The following is a 21,202-nucleotide window of genomic DNA, read 5'->3' as shown; positions in this document are numbered from 1 at the left end:
CAGAGCTGCTAGACAAGTTAGAGCTGAAATTGAAGAGATGACCGAACCAAGGACTATGATGGACTATGCCAAACGAACCCTAACCGTGGCTGCTTCAAGCATTGTATGACCAGCCACAACTGCTAATAACTTCGAGATCAAACCAGCCATAATTCAGATGTTGCAAAACACAGTTCAGTTCTGTGGTATGGCTCATGAAAATCCAAACTCTCACAGAGCCAACGTCTTGCAAATTCGTGACACTTTAAAGCACAATGGAGTGAGTGATGATGTTGTTAGGCTGAGGTTATTCCCATTTTAATTGAAAGACAAGGCCAACGCTTTGGCTGAATTCATTATTGGCCGAATCTATAGCCACGTGGGATGAGATGGCTAGCCGATTCCTCTCAAAATACTTTCCTCCATCTAATATAGCAAAGATGAGAAATGACATCACCACTTTCTTATAACAAGACGAAGAATCTCTATATGAGTCATAGGAGCGTTATACGGAGTTGTTAAGGAAAGTCCCTCATCATGGACTTCCTATATGGCTGTTGTTAGAAAGTTTTGTATGCCCTTAGCTTCAATTAGAATGATGTACTTTATGAGTTTATTTAAATGAATAAAAGTGCATATTTGATTCATGTTCCCTTGGTATGTTTCTGTTTAACACCCTTAAACTGGACACTTAATGAGACTCATGTTAGTTTAGAATGTTCACAGCCAATGGGTCGGTCTGGGGAGACCTATCCTGATAAGGCTATCACTATGGTGCCACCAAGTCGGTTGGGGTGGCCTGTCTCAGCTGCCAAGGTGAGACCCTAGGCACATACAGTGTAGGATTAATTGAATCTTTGAACTGGACCAGATTTCCAGTATTGCCCTGGACCTTGGAGATTAATGGACAAAACTGGAAAGTTACACCCAACCCCTAACTCGATTATGATACTGCACTTGGTGCCGAATTGGGTTGTCTTTGATGTACCAATCAATGAGATCCTTATCGGGGGTCGAAACCTGGGTATGTTGGGATAATCTGAGAATTCATCTGAGTGGGTGATCATAGTGACAGGATCAGCCCCTTTGTCGGATAAAGGTAATGATCGGGTACTGTAGGATCATTATGAGTTGAGAGGTTAAGTGTAAGACCATTAAGGATAACACCTGATGGGCTAATCTTGCATCTTCCCACAGCCCCTGGGTGTTACAAAGTGGCTTGGCCCAGGGACCACTTAGGGTAAGTGTTGGGCTCATAGAGCCCATTTGATGGGTTTCAGGGGGTGCACTATCCTTAACATTGTATTCGGCTAGGCCTTGTAACAAAGGCTGAGCCGAACCCATGTGGCAGATGTGTAGATCAATGCTTGGGTCCCACGCCATTCAAGGAAGCCCAACTGGGCAGCAGTTAGGAAGGTTAAGTGAGCACATAAGCTTAATGGGCCTAAAGCCCATTTCAAACTGGACTTATTTAATAAGTTAAATATGGGCGAATTCTGAGATGGATCAGCAGATAGGATAGGGTCTTAACCCTATCCACTCAAAGAGTCTAGATCTAAATATGATTCAGATCTAGAAATCTCCTAATGAGATTAGGAGAAGGCTGATCTAATCTACAGATAAGATAAAGGTTTATCCTTATCACCTAAAGAGAGGTCTGATCCAAATATGATTTGTTGCAGTGATAGATTTGAGACCTAGCTCAAAGTGATGGTTGATTTTGGCGATCAAGGAGCTAATCTACATTTTGAATGGGAGTGAAAGTTGGAACTTAAAGAATCTCATATTCTCCCCTGCCTTGGCTCTTATGTATGTGATAAGAATGGTAGTTCATATGAATGGAGCAAAATACTTACACAAGTTTCCCGACCACTCAATGCATTTTCCTCCTAAAAATTCATCCGGTAAATGGTGAGAATAAGAGGGATGATCAGTTTATGGATGATGTCTTTGCTTGAGGACAAGCAAAAGCTTTAAGTGTGGGGGTATTTGATGAGTGCACAAATTAAACATATTTTGTGATGCTTTATGCATGGTTTTTATGCTAGTTTTGTGTGAATTTTAACCCAATTCCGCTTAATTTATGGAAATCTTGAAGGGAAACCAATACAAGAGAAAGGAAGCATAAAACAAGGAAAAAGGTGCTAAATTGAAGGTAATTAATTCAGCCCAACCGGAACAAAAACCCTGCTAAGAGGACAAAGCAGGGCTATTCGGCCCATGCAACCCATGCTGCGCTCTTTGGGAGATGCCCAAAGAGAGAGCCTAGCCACAACCTTCCAAGGGAGCATATTCGGCCCAGCAAGGAGGAGGTCCATTTGTAGCTCAAGAGCAGCCCAAATTGCAACCCAAGAGAAGCTAGGGGCGGCAACTTCTAGAAATTTCAAGGGAAGCTAGGGGCAGCAAATTCTAGGAAGCTTAACTGGGCAGCAGTTAGGAAGGTTAAGTGAGCACATAAGCTTAATGGGCCTAAAGCCCATTTCGAACTGGACTTACTTAATAAGTTAAATATGGGCAAATTCTGAGATGGATCAACAGATAAGATAGGGTTTTAACCCTATCCACTCAAAGAGTCCAGATCTAAATATGATTCAGATCTAGAAACCTCCTAATGAGATTAGGAGAAGGCTGATCTAATCTACAAATAAGATAAGAGTTTATTCTAATCACCTAAAGAGAGGTCTGATCCAAATATGATTTGGATAAGCAGCTCCTAAGTGGATTAGGAGCTTATCCTTTGGGTTTACAAAAGAATGAGGGGAAGGCAGCCTTTAAAAGAATCAAATAATTAGGCCCTCTTCAGAGCTGTAATCATAGAAGAAAGATTTCTACAATCCCTACAAAGATCTTTCTTGCCGCCTCCTTCCTGCAGCCGCCAGACATCCAATTCGATCTCCAGTTGTGGGAGAAGCCGAGATTCGATCTTGACATTAGTTCTTTGAGAAAGAATTGATAGGAAGCTGTGTGCACATGCCATCCTACTGTTTGTTACGAATGACAGAATTCTTGGAGAAGAATACTGTTGATTCTGCTCCATCCTGCACTGCGCCATTTTCAGTGGGAGCAGTCTTTGGATCCTTCCTTGGGTGTGAACACCTTCGTTGGGGGATACTATTTCTCCGTATCAGGTATAATCCTCTCCTACTCCTTTTGGTTCAGTTCTGGTTCAGTTTATGGTTCAAGAATGATCCTTGAAAATATGATTTTCTAAATAGGGAATGCGATTCCCAGTTGAAGGGAGAGAAAAATTTTTGAAATTTGCCCCTTTTTTCCGCAAGATTTGGGTGTCCATACGATGGATCTCTCATCCCTTCAGCTACAAGTGCAAACATTCTACAATGGTGTAACCGAAGCCAACAAGACCCTCCTAGATGGGGCATCCAGGGGCTCCATCAACAATAAGACCCCTGAAGTGGCCCTTGCACTTATAGAGGATATAGCAGCCAATAATTACCAATGGCATTCAAAAAGAGCCAAAGTTAGGAAGCAGCATGTTCTTCATAATGTGGACACATATACAACTCTGTTTGCGCAAATAGGTGCACTCGGCAAGAAAATAGATGAGATGCAGATGGCAGCCATACATGTGCAGTACATGACTTGTGATAAGTGTGGAGGAGGCCATATCAGCACTGAATGCCAAGCGAGCAATCAGTTTATACAGTCTACGGAACAGGTTGACTTTGTTGGCAACTTTGCAAGGCAGTAATACAGTCAGAGCCATCATTCCTTCAACCTCAGATGGAGAGGCCACCTGAATTAGCCATGACCAAATCAGCATGTACCGAAGCCCTTCCACCAAAACATCAACAAAGAACTTGGAGAACCAAGTCAGGCAGTTGGCGCAGATGATTTCAGCAAGAGTATAGGGCACCCAACCAAGAAACACCGTGGTGAACCCAAGAGAACAAGAGGCTGTTGGGAGACATCCCAATTCTGATGCTTAGTCATAAGTTGTCTTACTTGCTTTCTGCTTTTCTTATTTTTAGTAGTTGAGTTTAGTTAGTTGTTTCCTATGATTTAAAAAAAATAAGGTTATTGATCTCTCTTTCAAATTTTGTGTGATTCTTAGCAGTTAGAGGCTTCACATCAAAAGAGCTATTGCAAAATTCAGAATAATCTTCAGGGAAGTCCTCTAACCCCCCCCCCCTTAATTGATACTGCTTTTCGGGCACTTAACCTCATTGCTGAATTTATTGTTTCTCTCTAACACTAGGAACATTGAGGACAATGTTCATCTTAAGTGTGGGGGAGTGAGGTTGTAGCCATGCACCTCAATCATCCCAACACACACATGCTTGCAATGACATAACCAAATAGACTAAAAATCCCCTCAAGATCATTGTTGTTTATTAGGTGATGTGAATTCAAAGAGGGAATACAATGAGTTAAGGGATACCATTGTATGTGTTAGCTTTTATTCTTGTGAATGATCCAACTTAGCAAAATGAATGAAGTTAAGGGAGTTGAATATTACTTTCATCATGACCAACCCTAACTACCTTCATGTGTATGAAGCACTTGATTGAATTATTAATCCTAGTCCATATCTGAATTGCTAATACATGAGGTTCAATAATTGAAAAAGGCAAAAGAAAAAAAAGAAAAAGGACAAAGTCCAACCAACTCCGCTATTCCGAGCTGAATAGTAAAACTAGCAACTTGGAATATGAGTATTGTTATCTACCTCAAGCCTGTGACAGTGTGAGATGGAGCATAAAATGCACACACACCGAAAGAAAAAAGAAAAAGAAGAAAGAAGAAAATACCCCGTGTTAGATGGAGCATAAAATGCACTCACACAAAAAAATAGGGGAAAGAAAAGAAATAAATTCAGTGACGGCTGAGGTTCAAAGGGACAAAATGCAGTTGAACACTCAATGAGGTGCAATGACAAATTTGAGACCTAGCTCAAACTGATGGTTAATTTTGGCAATCAATGAGCTAATCTACATATTGAATGGGAGTGAAAGTTGAAACTTGAAGAATCTCATATTCTCCCCTGCCTTGGCTCTTATGTATGTGATAAGAATGGTGGTTCATAGGAATGGAGCAGAATACTTACACAAGTTTCCTGACCACTCAACGCATTTTCCTCCTAAAAGTTCATCCGGTAAATGGTGAGGATATGGGGGGATGATCAGTTTTTGGCTGATGTCTTTGCTTGAGGACAAGCAAAAGTTTAAGTGTGTGGGTATTTGATGAGTGCACAAATTAAACATATTTTGTGAGGCTTTATGCCTGGTTTTTATGCTAGTTTGTTTGAGTTTTACCCCAATTCAGCTTAATTTGAGGAAATATTCAAGGAAAACCAATTCAGGAGAAGAAAAAAAGCATAAAACAAGGAAAAATGAGCTAAATTGAAGGTAATTAATTCAGCCCAACTGGAACAAAAACCCTGCTAAGAGGACAAAGCAGGGCTATTTGGCCCATGTAGCCCATGTTGCACTCTTTGGGAGATGCCCAAAGAGAGAGCCTAGCCGCAACCTTCCAAGGGAGCATATTCGGCCTAGCAAAGAGGAGGCTCATTTGCAGCTCAAGAAAAGCCCAAATTGCAGCCCAAGAGAAGCTAGGGGTGGCAACTTCTAGAAAGTTCAAGGGAAGTTAGGAGCAGCAAATTCTAGAAGGTTCAAGAGAGGCTAGGAGCAGCAAACTCTAGAAGGTTCAAGAGAGTCTAAGGGCGGCAACTTCTAGAATTCTTGGAGACCTGAAGGAAAAAATATTTAAGGTCCCTTGGAGGAAAAATGGTTCAGCACCTTCCGGTTCAAGCCCTTTGGGAAGAAAACTCCTAGAGTTCGAATTCTTGGGGGGAGAAGAGAGAGATAGGCGCAAGAGAGGAGAAGAAGGGAGATTCAAGCAACTTCAAGAGGTGAAGAAGCAGAATTCGATTTTGGGAGAAGAATCCATTGAAGGAGATCTATCTAGGTTGTCTTCTTCCTTGAATTTTGTGCCATTGGTAATTGAAATCAGCTAGGGTTTCATGTTCAATTCTCCATTAATTTTTCTTTCTTGCTGTAATTGAAGCATGATTACTGTAAATTCAGATCTGTAGTTAGTTTTCTTCGTTCATTCAAATGGATTAGATGCAATCTTGATGTTTCTTGATTAGAAATTTGATTGTAGAACAGTTAATCGAATTGTTGTTTTGTAATTTTAAATTTGTAATTTCATATCTTGATTTTGTAATGTCTGAATTGCTTGAGAAAAAATTTAGGCAATCTTAATTTTGTTTGGCCAAACTGTTCTTAATTCTTGGATGTTCTAAAGTGCTTGAGAAAGACTCTAGGGTTTCAGATTTGATAATCAAGAACCAAATTAAGTGCAAGGTTAGAGATAATTTGCACAATTCGGTTGGTGTTCATTCAGCTGAAATGATGCCCTAGAATTGTTAGATGTTCTAAAGTGCTTGAGAAAGACTCTAGGGTTTCAGATTTGATAATCAAGAACCAAATTAAGTGCAAGGTTAGAGATAATTTGCACAATTCGGTTGGTGTTCATTCATCACTCATGCATAGAGTGAACATGCGCTTGAGAGAGGCTGTTCATTGCCTTGGGGTTTCACCAAACCAAGGATGAATCCTAATCTACTCGAATGACCTAGAGAACTAATTGTTGAATCATTTCTGTGCTTAATTAGCTTGTCTTCTCAATTTGCATGCAAGGTGTTTGATCCAATTCCTTAGAGATAACTTGTTAGATAGAATTTCTATTTTGAATTAGATTTACAATTCGGCTAATCAGATAAGAGTAGGATGATATAGTACTAGTAGTTGCTACATAAATCCTCATGGGAAACGATATTCTATTCATCACTCTATTACTTGTGCAGCAAGTGCACTTTCTAGTGTCTCAAATACGCGTCGGCACAAAATGAGCAACTTTAAATGATTTGATCACCATTCGACATATGTGCTAATACAATTCGTGACAAAAAATTCATAGACCACGCAACTTCCAAGCCACATTACTTTGTTTAAGACTCTTCCCTTTAAACTAATATGCGATAATTTTTTTTCTTACAAGATCAAAAATTACAAACGAGTGACGATAGGGGATGATGACTTGCTAAGAATAACATTTGTTCCAGTGTTTTTTTCTCATTTGTTGACAAAATTTTTTCGCAAAAGTTAACGAAGGACTTAGTCTCGAGCCCTAACCATATCGCACACCCAGAGAATCATTTTCTTTAGGCACAACAACATTTATGTAGTTTCGGGGGAAATGTCCAGTTAGCCTTTCCAATGCATGTGCTAAGATTGTTTGCTGATCACTTTATCGCACTTAGCAATGTTTTGGGAATCAGAACAACACTCGATTTTCTTCTTTCTCTATGCACGTAACATTAACTTACGCTGACAACCACACTCCTCCATGAGGGCTTCCAGCCTCTCAGTAGATTTTGAGAGATCGGCCTTGACCACATTAAGATGAAGGTCACACACCCACCGAAACCTAACCTGAGTGTTTCTCGATAGAAGACATTCTATCAAGATATAGGGGGGTTGTACCCACAAAAGCAGTAACGGGATCACCCCTAGCCACTCCCTTCCTTCCTACCAACAATTAGGGGGACTAAAATCCAAAATCACCACACAAACTCAGCCATTTCCAGGAAAAAGGCAATACATATTGCAATCCCATGCGCTTTCTCGCTATACCCCGCCCTTCTCAATGGCCATGGGGGGCTGAAATACAGAAACTCAACACGAGCTCGCCTGTTGCCAGGATGGAGCATTACACACAGTAATTTCCAATGTCTTTTGCTATTTTCCTTCCCATCAATGGTCAAGGTGGCTGAAGCACACAAACAAGGTGTAACATTGACCATTGGCAAGAAAGAAATGTGGTTCTGATGAACCAGCTCCTTGAAGTTGTCCTCACCAAGCCTGAGACCTCAGGATGCTTGACTAAGTGTGTTGTCGAGCTCTTTGAATTCAACCTCAAGTACAGGGCAAGGCCCACAATCAAAGCACAAGCCTTGGCAGATTTTGTAACAGAATGCACCTTCATCCAAACCTTCCACCGAGCACCTGAAAATGAAGAAGGCAGTTAGCCAGAAGAGGAAGCTCAGTCCAAATGGAAACTCTTCATTGACGGATCGTCCAATGCTAAGGGAAGTGGAACAGGCCACATCCGCCTTACCCCATATAACGTTGTAGTGGAGTATGCGTTGAGGTTCAATTTCCCGGCATCCAATAACACAGCTAAGTAAGAAGCCCTCCTCGCCAGACTGCAGCTCACCAAGGATCTCAGCTCTCAGCATATTGAAGTCTTCAGCAACTCACAACTGGTGGTGAATCAAGTCAACGATGAGTACGAGGCTAGAGAACAAAGCATGGCTAAATACCTCACCAAAGTTCAGGAGCTAGCTTGCCACTTCCGATGCTTCTCTATGTAACAAGTCCCACGAGCCAAAAACACAAGAGCTGACGCTCTCTCTAAGTTGGCAAGTACCTCGAACACGACCCTCAACAGCACTATCTGCCTAGACAAGCTACCTCGGCCATCCGTAGAAGAAGCACAAGTCTTACTAGTGGAAGTCAAGCTGTCGTGGATGGACCCCATTATCAACTTTCTTCTAACTGAATAACTGCCCAATGACAAAAATGAATCCAAGAGACTCTGACGTCGGGCAGCCCAAGAAGGTGAGTATGTACTCCAAGAAATTCACGAAGGCATCTGCGGAAACAACATTAGCGGTTGAACCCAGATTCTCCACCAAGAATCGAGTAGGGAGTATGTGAGCATGACTTTAGATTATTTCTTCTACCAAGAAGCAATATCAAGAACTATTCTTGATCACTCCAAGAGGTGGAGGTTGAACTAGGTAGGGTGGCAAGAGCAATGGGAGAAAAAGGTTGTACAAAGAATTACTTCTTTAAGAAGAATTCGCCCTCCTATTTATAACCTTTTTTAGATCAGCTTCCTAACCCAATTAGGAAAGAATTCATTGATCCAAATCTTTATTTGGATCTGGACTCTTAAATGGATAAAACTTATTTAATCGTTTAGCTAATCCTAGTTAGATTATAAACTAGAATTTGCCCCATTTAATTAACTCATTTAAGCCTAATTCGAAATGGGCTTTAGGCCCATCTAGTCACATAGCTCACTTTCCCTTTAAATGCTGGCTAGTTTGGTTCTCTTTATATAGCGTGGGACCCTAGCATTGATCTCCACAAAAGTCATATGGGTCCAGCCCAACCTATATTACAAAGCCTGGCTGAATTCATTGCTAAAGACGATGAACTCCCTGAGTCCATCAAAATGGACTCTAAGTAGGCCCAACATTAACACTAAATGGTCCATCGGTCCAGCCACCTAATAAAGGCCCAGGGACTATGGACTTATGTGAGATTAGACCAACAGCTAATTATCCCTAGATGGTCTTACATTTGACCTCTCAGCCCATAATGATCAAACACTTCCTGACAACAAAGGACCTCTCCCTCGGCTGCAAGGTACAGTGATCCACTCTTTACGCACATAAATATATTTTGCAAAAACAAATCTCAACAATTTAAAATCAATTGCTAGTAGTTTAGATTTCCATCAAAGAGAGTGCATTCCCCGATCATTCACTCTATCTAACAAAGGGGCTGATTTTGTCACTATGATCACCCACTCAGATGAATTCCTAGACTGCCCCAACATACCCAAGTTTTGACCCCCTCTAAGGATCTCACTAATTGGCATATCAAAGGTAGCCCAATCCGACACCTAGTACAGTACCATAATCGAGTTTTGTGTCAAGTGTAACTTTTCGGTTTTTCCCATCTATCTCCAAGGTCTAGGGCATAATTGAAAATGGTCTACTTTCAAGCAAACCCACACTACATGTGCTTCAGGTCTCACACTAGCAACTGAGAAAAGCCACCCCAACCCACATGGTAGCACACTAGTGTCAGCATTTTCAGGACAAATCAGCCTAGATCTACCCAACAGGGGTGAAGATTCTAAACTAACAAAAGTCTTATAAGTGTCCAATTCAAGAGTATTAGACAGAAACACACCACTATAACATGAATCAAATATATACTTTATTCATTTACAATAAATGTCATAATGTACATCAAGCTGATTGGAGCTATGGGCATACACTGTCTAACAGCTCCCACTTGCACTTAGGTCCAATTGGGTATAAGTCGGAGTCTCATCCTTTCCACGTGTGTCTCAAACACTTTCTATGTTAGTGGCTTAGTCACTTGCGCAATGTATTCGGCTTTGGTTGTAGAATCTGTAGTGGACAACTATTTGCTACTCTTCCAGTTAACTACACAGGACCCCATCGTAAAGATGTAACCAAATGTAGACTTTCTATCATCTCGATCTGACTAAAAATCGGCATCAATATACCCCCGGATCTATAGTGAACTACCATCAAATACCAAACAAAACTCTTTTGTCCTTCAAAGGTATTTTAGTATGTGTTTCACAACTATACAGTGCTCCTAACCTAGGTTAGATTGAAACCTACTTATCACACTCACTACCTGAGCAATGTCAAGCCGAGTGCACAACATAGCATACATGATGCTCCCTACAGCTGAAGCATAGGGAGTCTCTCTCATGCCTTCAATCTCCTCAAGAGTCTTGGGAGACATGCCCTTGGACAAAATGACTCCATGCCTAAAAGAAACATTTCATTTCTTGGAGTTCTCCAAACTATAAATTTTCACAATCTTGACAATGTAAGTAGACTAGGATAATCCTATTATACTCTTCGATCTATCTCCATAGAGTCAAAGTCCCATTATCCTCTTCGATCTATCTCTATAGAGTCAAAGTCCCAAGATGTCAGAGGCCTCTCCAAGATCCTTCATGGATAATTGCTGTGAAAGCCATACCTTCACTTTAGTTGACATTCCTATGTCATTCCAAATGAGTAGAATGTCATCTACATATAGAACCAGGAATGTAACCTTATCTCCCACTGTCTTCCTGTAAACACAGGGCTCATCCGGATTCTGCTCAAAGTCTAAATGTTTGATAATAGAGTCAAACTAGATGCCCCATCTCCTATAAGCTTGCTTAAGTCCATAAATGGATCGATTGAGTTTACACACCATGTGTTTCTGACCTACAGCTATGAAACCATATGGTTGTTGCATAAAGATATCTTCAGTAAGATCTCCATTTAGGAACACGGTTTAACATCCATTTGCCAAATCTTGTAATTATGGTATGCTGCTACAGTTTGTAGGATCCTAATAGATGTAAGCATGGTTATTAGCAAAAGGGTTTCCTCATAGTCGATTCCCACTTTCTGAGTGTACCCTTTCACCACAGGTAGAGCTTTATAAGTCTCAACATTACCATCTGGACCCTTCTTCCTCTTATAAATCCACTTGCAACCAATTGCTTTCACCCCAAGGGGGGTGTCTACAACAGTCCAGACCTTGTTGGTCTCCACCAAGTCCACATCGGCTTTCATTGCGTCTACTCACTTCAAGGAATCTATGTCCAATATAACTTTCATATAAGTCACAGGATCATCCTCACTGGTCATGGCTTCCACCAAATAACTTTCTTAGTCATAGTTGTAATGAACTAGAGGCCTGGATACCAAAGTAGCCCTTCTTGGTTGCTTACTATCTGGAGCTTGTGGGACATCTCTCCTACCCCTGGGAACTCCTCATCAAGAACAACTTCCTGATGATGATTGTTCAAGATGTAATCTTCTTCCAAGAAATGGGCATTTTGACTACAAAACACCTTTTGCTCTTTTGGGTTAGAATAAATATCCTATAGAGCCATTGGGGTAGCCTACAAATAGGCAATGGCTAATCATGAAACCCTGAACTAGACCAAAATTACAGTATCGCCCTGGACCTTGGAAATATATGGGAAAAGCTAGAATGTTACACATGACCCCTAGACTCGATTATGATACTACAATAGGTGTCAGATTGGGCCGTCTTTAATGTGCCAATCAGTGAGATCCTTAGAGGGGGTCAAAACCTGTGTATGTTGGGACAGTCTGAGAACTCATCTGAGTGGGTGATCATAGTGACAAGATCAGCCCCTTTGTCTGACAAAGTGAATGATCAAGAAAATGTACTCTCTGATGGAAAACTAAACTACCGGCAGTGGATTTCAAATGTGTTTGAAATTTGGTTTTGCAAAATATATTTATATAAGAACATACTTATATATCTTATGGTTTCAAAATGTTTGCAAAAGGTTTTAATTCCCGGGATCCATGTGAGCAGAGAGTGCAACATTGTACCTTGCAGCCGAGGGAGATCTGTCAATGAGATAGGAGGAAAATCTAAAAGATGAATAAATGGAAATAAAACATAGATTAAAAGCCATATCTATGTAGATAACTTGAACTAAATCAGGTTGTGGACTAATATTTTCTTTGCCTTTTATCAAAAATTGAAAATGGAGAATTCGCCAAACTGTTGGATGATAATAAGCTTAAGGGCTCAAATTACGCTGACTAGTATCGTAACCTTATGTTGGTTCTGGCGTCCGAGAAATTGGAATGGGAAGAGAAAAACTCTCTAGCTCGGTGCTATATCATAGCCTCCTTAGACAATCAGATACAGCGACAGTTTGATTAGATCAAACTGTCCAAAGATATCTTGGATAGTTTAAGGACAATGTATGAGGAGCATAATTGTTCTACTCATCAGAAGGTCATAAAACAGTTTTTGATCGCACAAATGTCCAAAAACTAGCTAGTTCATGACCATTCTCTTAAGATGATGGGGTACATCAATGAACTAGAGGCTCTTGGATCTGGGTTAGATCATGTCACCAAAGTTGATGCCATCTTGAACTCTTTGACTCCTTCCTTCAATCAGTTCATCATAAATTACAATATGAACAAGACAAATGTTAGCATCCAAGAACTCAGCAATATGTCGTAGAGGGCCAAGGAACTGATAAAAAAGGATTAGCCCATTACCATGCTTGTTGAAGGAGGCCAATCGGGCAAGAAAAAGAGAAAGGCAAAGAAGAAACCTCAGAAGAAAACCAGTAAGCCTAAAAGGAAATGGAAGGACAAGGCATCAAATGCTTGTCACTTCTACAAACAAACCGGCCACTAGAAGAGGAAATGTCTTTAGTACCTAGAGACCAAGAAACAATGTAATTTTGAATCCTTTGTCATAGAGACCAATATGTTGGTCATTTTGCTTCCTGGTGTATTGACTTTGGGGCTTCAAGTCACGCATGTAATACATTGTAGGGGTTCAAGACTAGCAGAAGACTGAGTGACGGAAAACTCAATGACTACTTAAAGGAAAATGGGATATTATCACAACTAGCTCCTCCTGCTACACCACAGTTAAACGGTGTCTCAGAGGTGTGGAACCGGACTTTATTGGATATGGTCTGTTCACTTCTCATACACTTGGAATTACCCACATCCTTTTGGGGTTACGCATTAGAGACTGTGATATACGTGCTGAACCAGTTTCTAACCAAATCCGTTCCAAAGACTCCTTATGAAATTTGAACCAGTAAGAAACCAAGTGTAAAGACCCTTGAAGATTTGGGATTGTCCAGCACATGTTAAAAGAACAAGTGTTAATAATTTGGAATCTAAGACAAGTCATTGCCTATTTGTAGGTAAACCAAAAGGCTCTATAGGGTATTTATTCTATAGCCTAGGACAGTAGAAGGTGTTCTATAGTCAAAATGCCCATTTCTTGGAGGAAGATTACATCCTGAACAATCATCATCAGGAACTTTCTCTTGATTGGAAAACTCAGAAGTAGTGGGAGATGTCCCACAAGCTCCAGTTAACAACCAACCTAGGAGATCTACCTAGGCATCCAGGAGTCCAGTTCGTTATGGCTATTATCAAGAAAGTTACTTGATGAAAACATGACCAATGAGGAGGATCTCGTGACTTATATAGAAACTATGCCGGACATAGATTCTTTGAAGTGGGTAAATGCCATGAGAGCTGAGATGGACTCAATGGAGACCAATAGAGTCTGGACTCTAGTAGATCCGCCCCCTGGGGTAAAAGCAATTGGTAGCAAATGGATCTATAAGAGGAAGAAGGGCCCTGATGGTAAGGTTGAGGCCTACAAGGCTCGTCTTGTGGCGAAAGGGTACACTTTGAAAGAGGCAATCATTTATGAGGAAATCCTTTTTCCCATGGCCATGATTAAATCCATTAGGATCCTAATAACTGTAGTAGCATACCATGACTACGAGATTTGACAAATGGATGTCAAAACCGCTTTCCGGAATGGAGATCTTACTAAAACTATCTATATGTAGCAACCGCAAGATTTTATAACTACAGATCAGGAACACATGGTATGTAAACTTAATCAATCCATATATGGACTTAAGCAAGCATCTAGGAGCTGGAACATCCAGTTTGACTCTACTGTCAAACAGTTTGACTTTGAGCAGAATCCGGATGAGCCCTGTGTTTATAGGAAGAATAGCGGGGATAAAGTTACATTCTTGGTTCTATATGTAGACGACATTCTACTCATTTGGAATGATGTAGAAATGATGACTATGGTGAAAATATGGCTTTCATAGCAATTCACCATGAAAGATCTTGGAGTCACTCTATCCAAGGGTATATCTCCTAAGACACCTGAGGAGATTGGGGGCAAAAAAGAAGTTTTGTATGCCTTTGCCATAGGGATCATCTATTAGACAGTGTATGCCCTTAGATCCAATCAGCATGATGTGCATTATGACATTTATTGTAAATGAATAAGGTGCATATTTGATTCATGCTATTTTGATGTCTTTCTGAGTAATATCCTTAAACTGGACACATATGAGACTCATGTTAGTTTAGAATCTTCACAGCCGTTGGATAGATCTAGGTAGATTTATCCTACCAAGGTTGACACTCATGTACCACCAAATTGGTTGGGGTGGCTTGTCTCAACTGCCAGGATGAGACCTGAGGTACTTGCAGTGTGGGTTTTCTTGAAACCCTAAGCATGACCAAAATTCCAGTATTACCCTGGACCTTGGAGATAGATGGGAAAAATTGGAATGCTGCACCTGACCCCAAGACTCGATTATGATACTGCACAAGGTATCGGATTGGGTTGCCTTTCATATGCCAATCAGTGAGATCCTTAGAGGGGGTCAAAACCTGAGTGGGTGATCATAGTGACAGGATCAACCCCTTTGTCGGACAAAGTGAATGATCGGGGATGCACTCTCTCCAATGGAAACCTAAATTGTCGGCTGTTGATTTCAACCATTGAAATTTGTTTTGCAAAATAAATTTATATATAGATATACATATATATATTATGGTTTCAAAATGTTTGCAAAAGATTTTAATTCCCGAGATCCATGTGAGTAAAGAGTGCAGCACTGTACCTTGCAGCCGAGGGAGAGGTCCTCCCTTGTCGAGTAGTGTTTGATCTGTTAGACAGTGTATGCCCTTCACTCCAATCAGATTGATGTACTTATGACATTTATTGTAAATGAATAAAGTGCATATTTGATTCATGTTATAGTGGTGTGTTTCAGTGTAATACCCTTAAACTGGACACATAATGAGACTTGTGTTAGTTCAGAATGTTCACAGCCAATGGATCGATCTGGGGAGATCTATCCTGATAAGGCTAACACTAATGTGCCGCCAAGTTGATTGGAGTGGCCTATCTCAGCTGCTAGGGTGAGACCTGAGGTGCATGCAGTATAGGTTTAACTTGATGCCTTGAACCGGACCAGAATTCCAGTGTTGCCCTGGACCTTGGTGATAAGTGGGCAAAACTAGAATGTTACACCTGACTCCTAGACTCAATTATGATACTCGACTAGGTGTCGGATTGGGCTATTTTTGATATGCCAACCAGTGAGATCCTTAGAGGGGGTCAAAACCTGGGTATGTTGAGACAGTCTGAGAATTCATCTGAGTGGATGATCATAGTGACAAGATCAGCCCCTTTGTCGGATAAAGGAAATGATCGGGGATGCACTCTCTCTGATGGAAACCAAGACTGCCAACAGCCGATTTCAATCGTTGAAATTTGTTTTGCAAAATATATTTATATAAAGATATGCATATATATATATATATATATATATATATATATAATGGTTTCAAAATGTTTGCAAAAGGTTTTAATTCCGGGGATCCATGTGAGTAGAGAGTGCAACACTGTTTCTTGTAGCCGAGGGAGAGGTCATCTCTTGTTGGGCAGTATTTGATCATTATGGGTTGAGAGCCCAACTACGCCGATTGGTATCGTATTAGGTTGTGGACTGATGTTTGCTCTTTTATCAGAAAATGAAAAACGGACAATTTGCAAAGCTTCTTGACGACAACAAGCTTAAGGGCCCAAACTATGCCGACTGGTATGGTAACCTTATGCTGGTATTAACCTCTGAAAAACTGGACAAGGAGGCAAAGAAACCTGCCTCGTAATATTCGGGAGGTAGGGATTCTGAGGCTAGCAGAAGGGACTATCAGGAATGGGAGGAGAAAAACTCCCTCACCCACTGCTATATCATTGCGTCACTGGACAATCCGATATAGAGGAATTTTGTTCAGATTGAACTTGCCAAGGACATATCGGATAGTTTAAAGACAATGTACGAAGAGCAGAATTGTTCTACTTGACAGAAGGTCTAGAAACTGTTCATGACTGCGTAGATGTCCAAGGGCCAGCAGGCTCATGACCATTGTCTCCAGATGATGGGATACATCAATGAGCTTGAGGCTCTTGGATCCGGGCTAGATCATACGACCCAAATAGACACAATTCTCCACTCTTTGCCTCCGTCCTTCAATCCATTCATTATGAACTACAATATGAATAAGCTGAATGTCAGCATTCAGGAACTCAGCAATATATTGCAGAGGGCTGAAGAACTAATCAAGAAGGATGAGCCCCTAGCCATGCAGGTTGAAACTGGCAAGAAGGGTAAGAAGAGGAGAGCAAAGAAAAAGCCCCAGAAGAAGGCCACCAAACCCAAGAAATGGAGGAAAGACAAGGCATCTGATGCCTGTCACTTCTGCCATCAGACCTGCCACTGGAAGAGGAACTGTCCTCAATACCTGGAATCCAAGAAAGATAATTCTGAATCTTGTGTCATAGAAACCAATTTGTTGGTAGCTTCTGCGCCCCAGTGTATTAACTCTAGGGCTTCAACTCATGCGTGTAATTCACTGCAGGGGTTCAAGGTAAGCAGAAGGCTGAGTGAAGGAGAGGTGACACTTTACTTGGGGACATCTACAAGTGAACTATTGTACTCAAAAGGGATGCGTACGGAACCCCTAGCTGATTGAGGCCCACCAGAAATCAGGCTTTATGAAAGCTAGTGGGAGCCACTTTGGTTTGACCTAAATTAGAACTAGGGCGTAAATTGTGTTCCCTCCAAGCAAATATGAGTGCGTGTGATAGGGAGATCCATTTGATGGACTCTCTAAAGGCCTTCCATCATTAGCACAATGATGGGTCCATCAGTAATGAGGAAACACACCATAAAATTGGGCTATCCATTTACTGTTGGATCTGTTAGAGTGTTTCATTAGATGATAGGGGCATCATAGACCGATGTGGGAGAGGCTTCACCAGAAAATGGGAACTCTCTCACGGTACCTTGGCGTAACCTGAATATGATGGGTGTGCACTCACTGGATAGAAAGGTTAATCTGAAAATGGCTCTGAACCTTGTCTAACAGATGCCAAAGGGAAACTCATCTGATGAGTGGATATGATCCGTCATAGAAAGGTGGTGAGGTTATGCAGCTGAAACAGTTGGCTTCACGCACCCTATGTGATTTCCCACATTTTCAGATACATTCTGTCGTCTCTGTCACTGAGAAGGGAGGGAAATTCTCAGAGATGAACAAATGGGAATGGAACATAGATTAAAAGCCATATCTATGTAGGTAACATGAATCGAACTAAGGTTGTGGACTAACGTTTTTGTTGTTTTATTAGAAAATGGCAAACGGTCAATTTGCAAAGCTTCTAGATGATAACAAGCTTAAGGGCCCAAACTATGCCGACTGGTACAAAAATCTTATGTTGGTCCTAACTTCTGAAAAGTTAGATAAGGTGGTGAAAAATCCTGCCCCGGAACGTTCGGGTGATAGGGCTTCTGAGGCCCGTAGGAGGGACTACCAAGATTGGGAGGATAAGAACTCCCTAGCCCGCTACTTTGCCATTGCCTCATTAGACAACTCAATACAGAGGCAGTTCGATCAGATCGAACTAGCCAAGGACATATTGGACAGTCTAAGAACAATGTATGAAGAGTAGAACCGTTCTAGTCGATAGAAGGTCCTGAAATTGTTCATGACCCCGCAGATGTTCAAGGGGCAGAAATTTCATGACCATTGTCTTCGGATGATGGGATACATTAACGAACTTAAAGCCCTTAGATCCAGGATGGATCTTGGCACGCAAGTGGATGCCATCCTGAATTCTTTGCCCTCTTTCTTCAATGCGTTCACTATGAACTACAATATGAATAAGCTGAATGTCCGCATCCAGGAACTCAGCAATATGTTGCAGAGGGCCGAGGATCTTTTAAAGAAGGATGAGCCTGTGGTTATGCTTGCTGAAGCTAACAGATCGGGCAAGAAAAAGAGAAAGGCAAAGAAGCCCCAGAAGAAAGCTACCAAACCCAAGAAGCAGAAGAAGAACAAGGCATCGGATGTCTGTCACTTCTGCAAACAGACCGGCCACTGGAAGAGGAACGGTCCTGCCTACCTAGAATCTAAGAAAGGTAACATCGAAACTTGTGTCATAGAAACTAATATGTTAGTTACTTCTGTGTCCTGGTGTGTTGACTCCGGGGCTTCAACTCATGCGTGTAACTCACTGCAGGGGTTCAAAGTTAGCAGAAGATTGAGTGATGGCGAAGTGACACTTTTCTTGGGAATGCCTGCAAGTGTTGCAGCTGCGGCGATAGGAACCGTAGAATTAGTTTTTAGAGAATGAGATATTGTACTTAAAGATTGTCTTTATGTACAGAACTTGAGAAGAAATTTAATTTCTGTTTCTAAACTGTGTGCTGATGGATATACTATTTATTTTAGTAATATGATTACTGTTAAACGGAATAACAAATTCATCACATGCGGGGAACTGGAGAATGGTCTCTATGTTCAACATCCTTCTCTAGAAACCATCCTAACCGAAACTACGTCGGTCAAAAATCCCAAGAAAAGGAATCGTGATACAGTTAATCCCACGTGCCTCTAGCATTACCGACTTGGCCATATCGGTATTGACCGAATCACAAGACTGGTAAAGGATGGTCCTTTGGATTTTCTAACCGTAGAAAATCTTCCCATTTGCGAGCCTTGCCTACAAGGTAAGATGATTAAGCGGCCATTTGATGGTAAACCTGAAAGATTTGGAGGCACACTTGACCTAATACATACTGATGTATGTGGTCCCCTGAGTATTAGGACATGGAATCAACACGTGTACTTCATCACCTTTACAGTTAGGGAGAGAAGTTAAGGCCCTTCGATCGGATCGAGGTGACAAGTATCTCTGACGAATTCAGAGACTACTTAAAGGATAATGGGATAGTGTCACAACTAGCTCCTCCTGGTACACCACAACTCAACGGTGTTTCAGAGAGGAGGAATAGGACCTTGTTGGACAAGGTCCGGTCACTTCTCGTACGCTCAGAATTACCCACATCCTTTTGGGGATATGCATTAGAGACTGCTATCTACTTGCTGAATCGGGTTCCAACCAAATCAATTCTGAAACTCCATATGAACTATGGACCGGAAGGAAGCCAAGTGTAAGACACTTGAAGATTTGGTATTGTCCTGCACACATTAAAAGAACAAGTGCGACAAGTTGGAATCCAAAACTAATCGTTGCCTATTTATAGGCTACCCAAAGGATTCAATGGGTTACCTATTCTATGACCCAAGTGAGCATAAAGTGTTCTACAGTCGAAACGCCCAATTCTTAGAATCGGAATACATCATGGACACTCACCGTCAGGAAATAGTTCTTGATGAGGAGAGCTCACGAGTAGTAGGAGATGTCCCACAAGTTCCAGGTAATGAAGAGGATCATGTGACTTACGCGGAAGCTCTGTTAGACATAGATTCCCAGAAGTGGATGGAGGCCATGAGAGCTGAGATGGAATCGATGGAGACCAATGGAGTCTGGACTCTAGTAGATCCACCCTCCAGGGTAAAAGCAATTGGTTGCAAATGGATCTACAAGAGGAAGAAGGGCCCCGATAGCAGGATTGAGACCTACAAAGCTCGCTTGGTGGCGAAAGGGTATACTCAAAAAGAAGGCATCGATTATGAGGAAACCTTTTTGCCCGTGGCCATGCTTAAATCCATTAGGATCCTGCTAGCTGTAGCAGCATACCATAACTACAAGATTTGGCAAATGGATGTCAAAACCGTGCTCCTGAATGGAGATCTTAGTGAAGATATCTACATGCAGCAGCCGCAAGGCTTTATTGCTGCTAGTCAGCAACACATGGTATGTAAACTCAACAGATCCATATATGGACTTAAGCAGGCTTCAAGGAGTTGGAACATCCGTTTTGATTCTGCCGTCAAAACATTTGACTTTGAGCAAAATCCGGATGAGCCCTGTGTTTATAGGAAATCCAGTGGGGATAAGATTACTTTAATTCCTGTGATCCATGTGAGTAGAGAGTGCGGCACTGTTCCTTGCAGTCGAGGGAGATGTCTTCTCTTGTCGGGCAGTGATTGATCATTATGGGCTGAGAGGTTGAGTGAAAGACCATTTAGAATAGTACCTGATGGGCTAATCTTGCACCTGCCCACAGTCCCTGGGTTTTTATAAGATGGCTTGGCTCAGGGACCACTTAATGTAAGTGTTGGGCCCATAGGGTCCATGTGATGGACTCAAGGGGGTCACTGAGTCTTTCAGTGAAATCGGCTGGGCCTTGTAATAAAGGCTGGGCCGAACCCATGTGGCTGGTCTGTAGATCAATGCTTGGGTCTCATGCCATACAAAGAAGCCCAACTGGGCAGTAGGTTGGAAACTGGTTAAACACTGAACACTTAATGGGCCAAAAGCCCATTTCGAATTGGGCTGATATGATCACCAGTTCATGGGGTGAATCTGAGATTAGTGTTAGTAAAAGGATTGGGTCATTGACCTTATCCACTCTAAGAGACCAAATTCAAATTAGATTTGAATCTGGTAATCTCCTGAACCAAGAAGGTAACCTTATCTCCACTGTACTTCCTGTAGACACAGGGTTCATCCGGATTTTGCTCGAAGTCAAACGATTTGACAGC

General features: G+C 41.5%; 1 non-coding gene across 1 annotated transcript; it reads right to left on the bottom strand.

Annotated features, from left to right (window-relative positions):
- Window positions 1–416: 416 nt before the first annotated feature.
- LOC148843842 (small nucleolar RNA R71) lies at window positions 417–523 on the bottom strand. The gene has a single exon (XR_016103941.1). It is a non-coding gene; the product is annotated as a small nucleolar RNA R71 (small nucleolar RNA).
- Window positions 524–21,202: the final 20,679 nt, after the last annotated feature.

The sequence above is a fragment of the Nelumbo lutea genome, chromosome 8 (genome assembly GCF_056320005.1).
Source record: "Nelumbo lutea isolate HS-2025 chromosome 8, American lotus-T2T, whole genome shotgun sequence".
NCBI lineage: Eukaryota > Viridiplantae > Streptophyta > Magnoliopsida > Proteales > Nelumbonaceae > Nelumbo > Nelumbo lutea.
The sequence above is the reverse complement of the archived record's forward strand: the minus strand, read 5'-3'. Positions and strand labels throughout refer to the sequence as shown.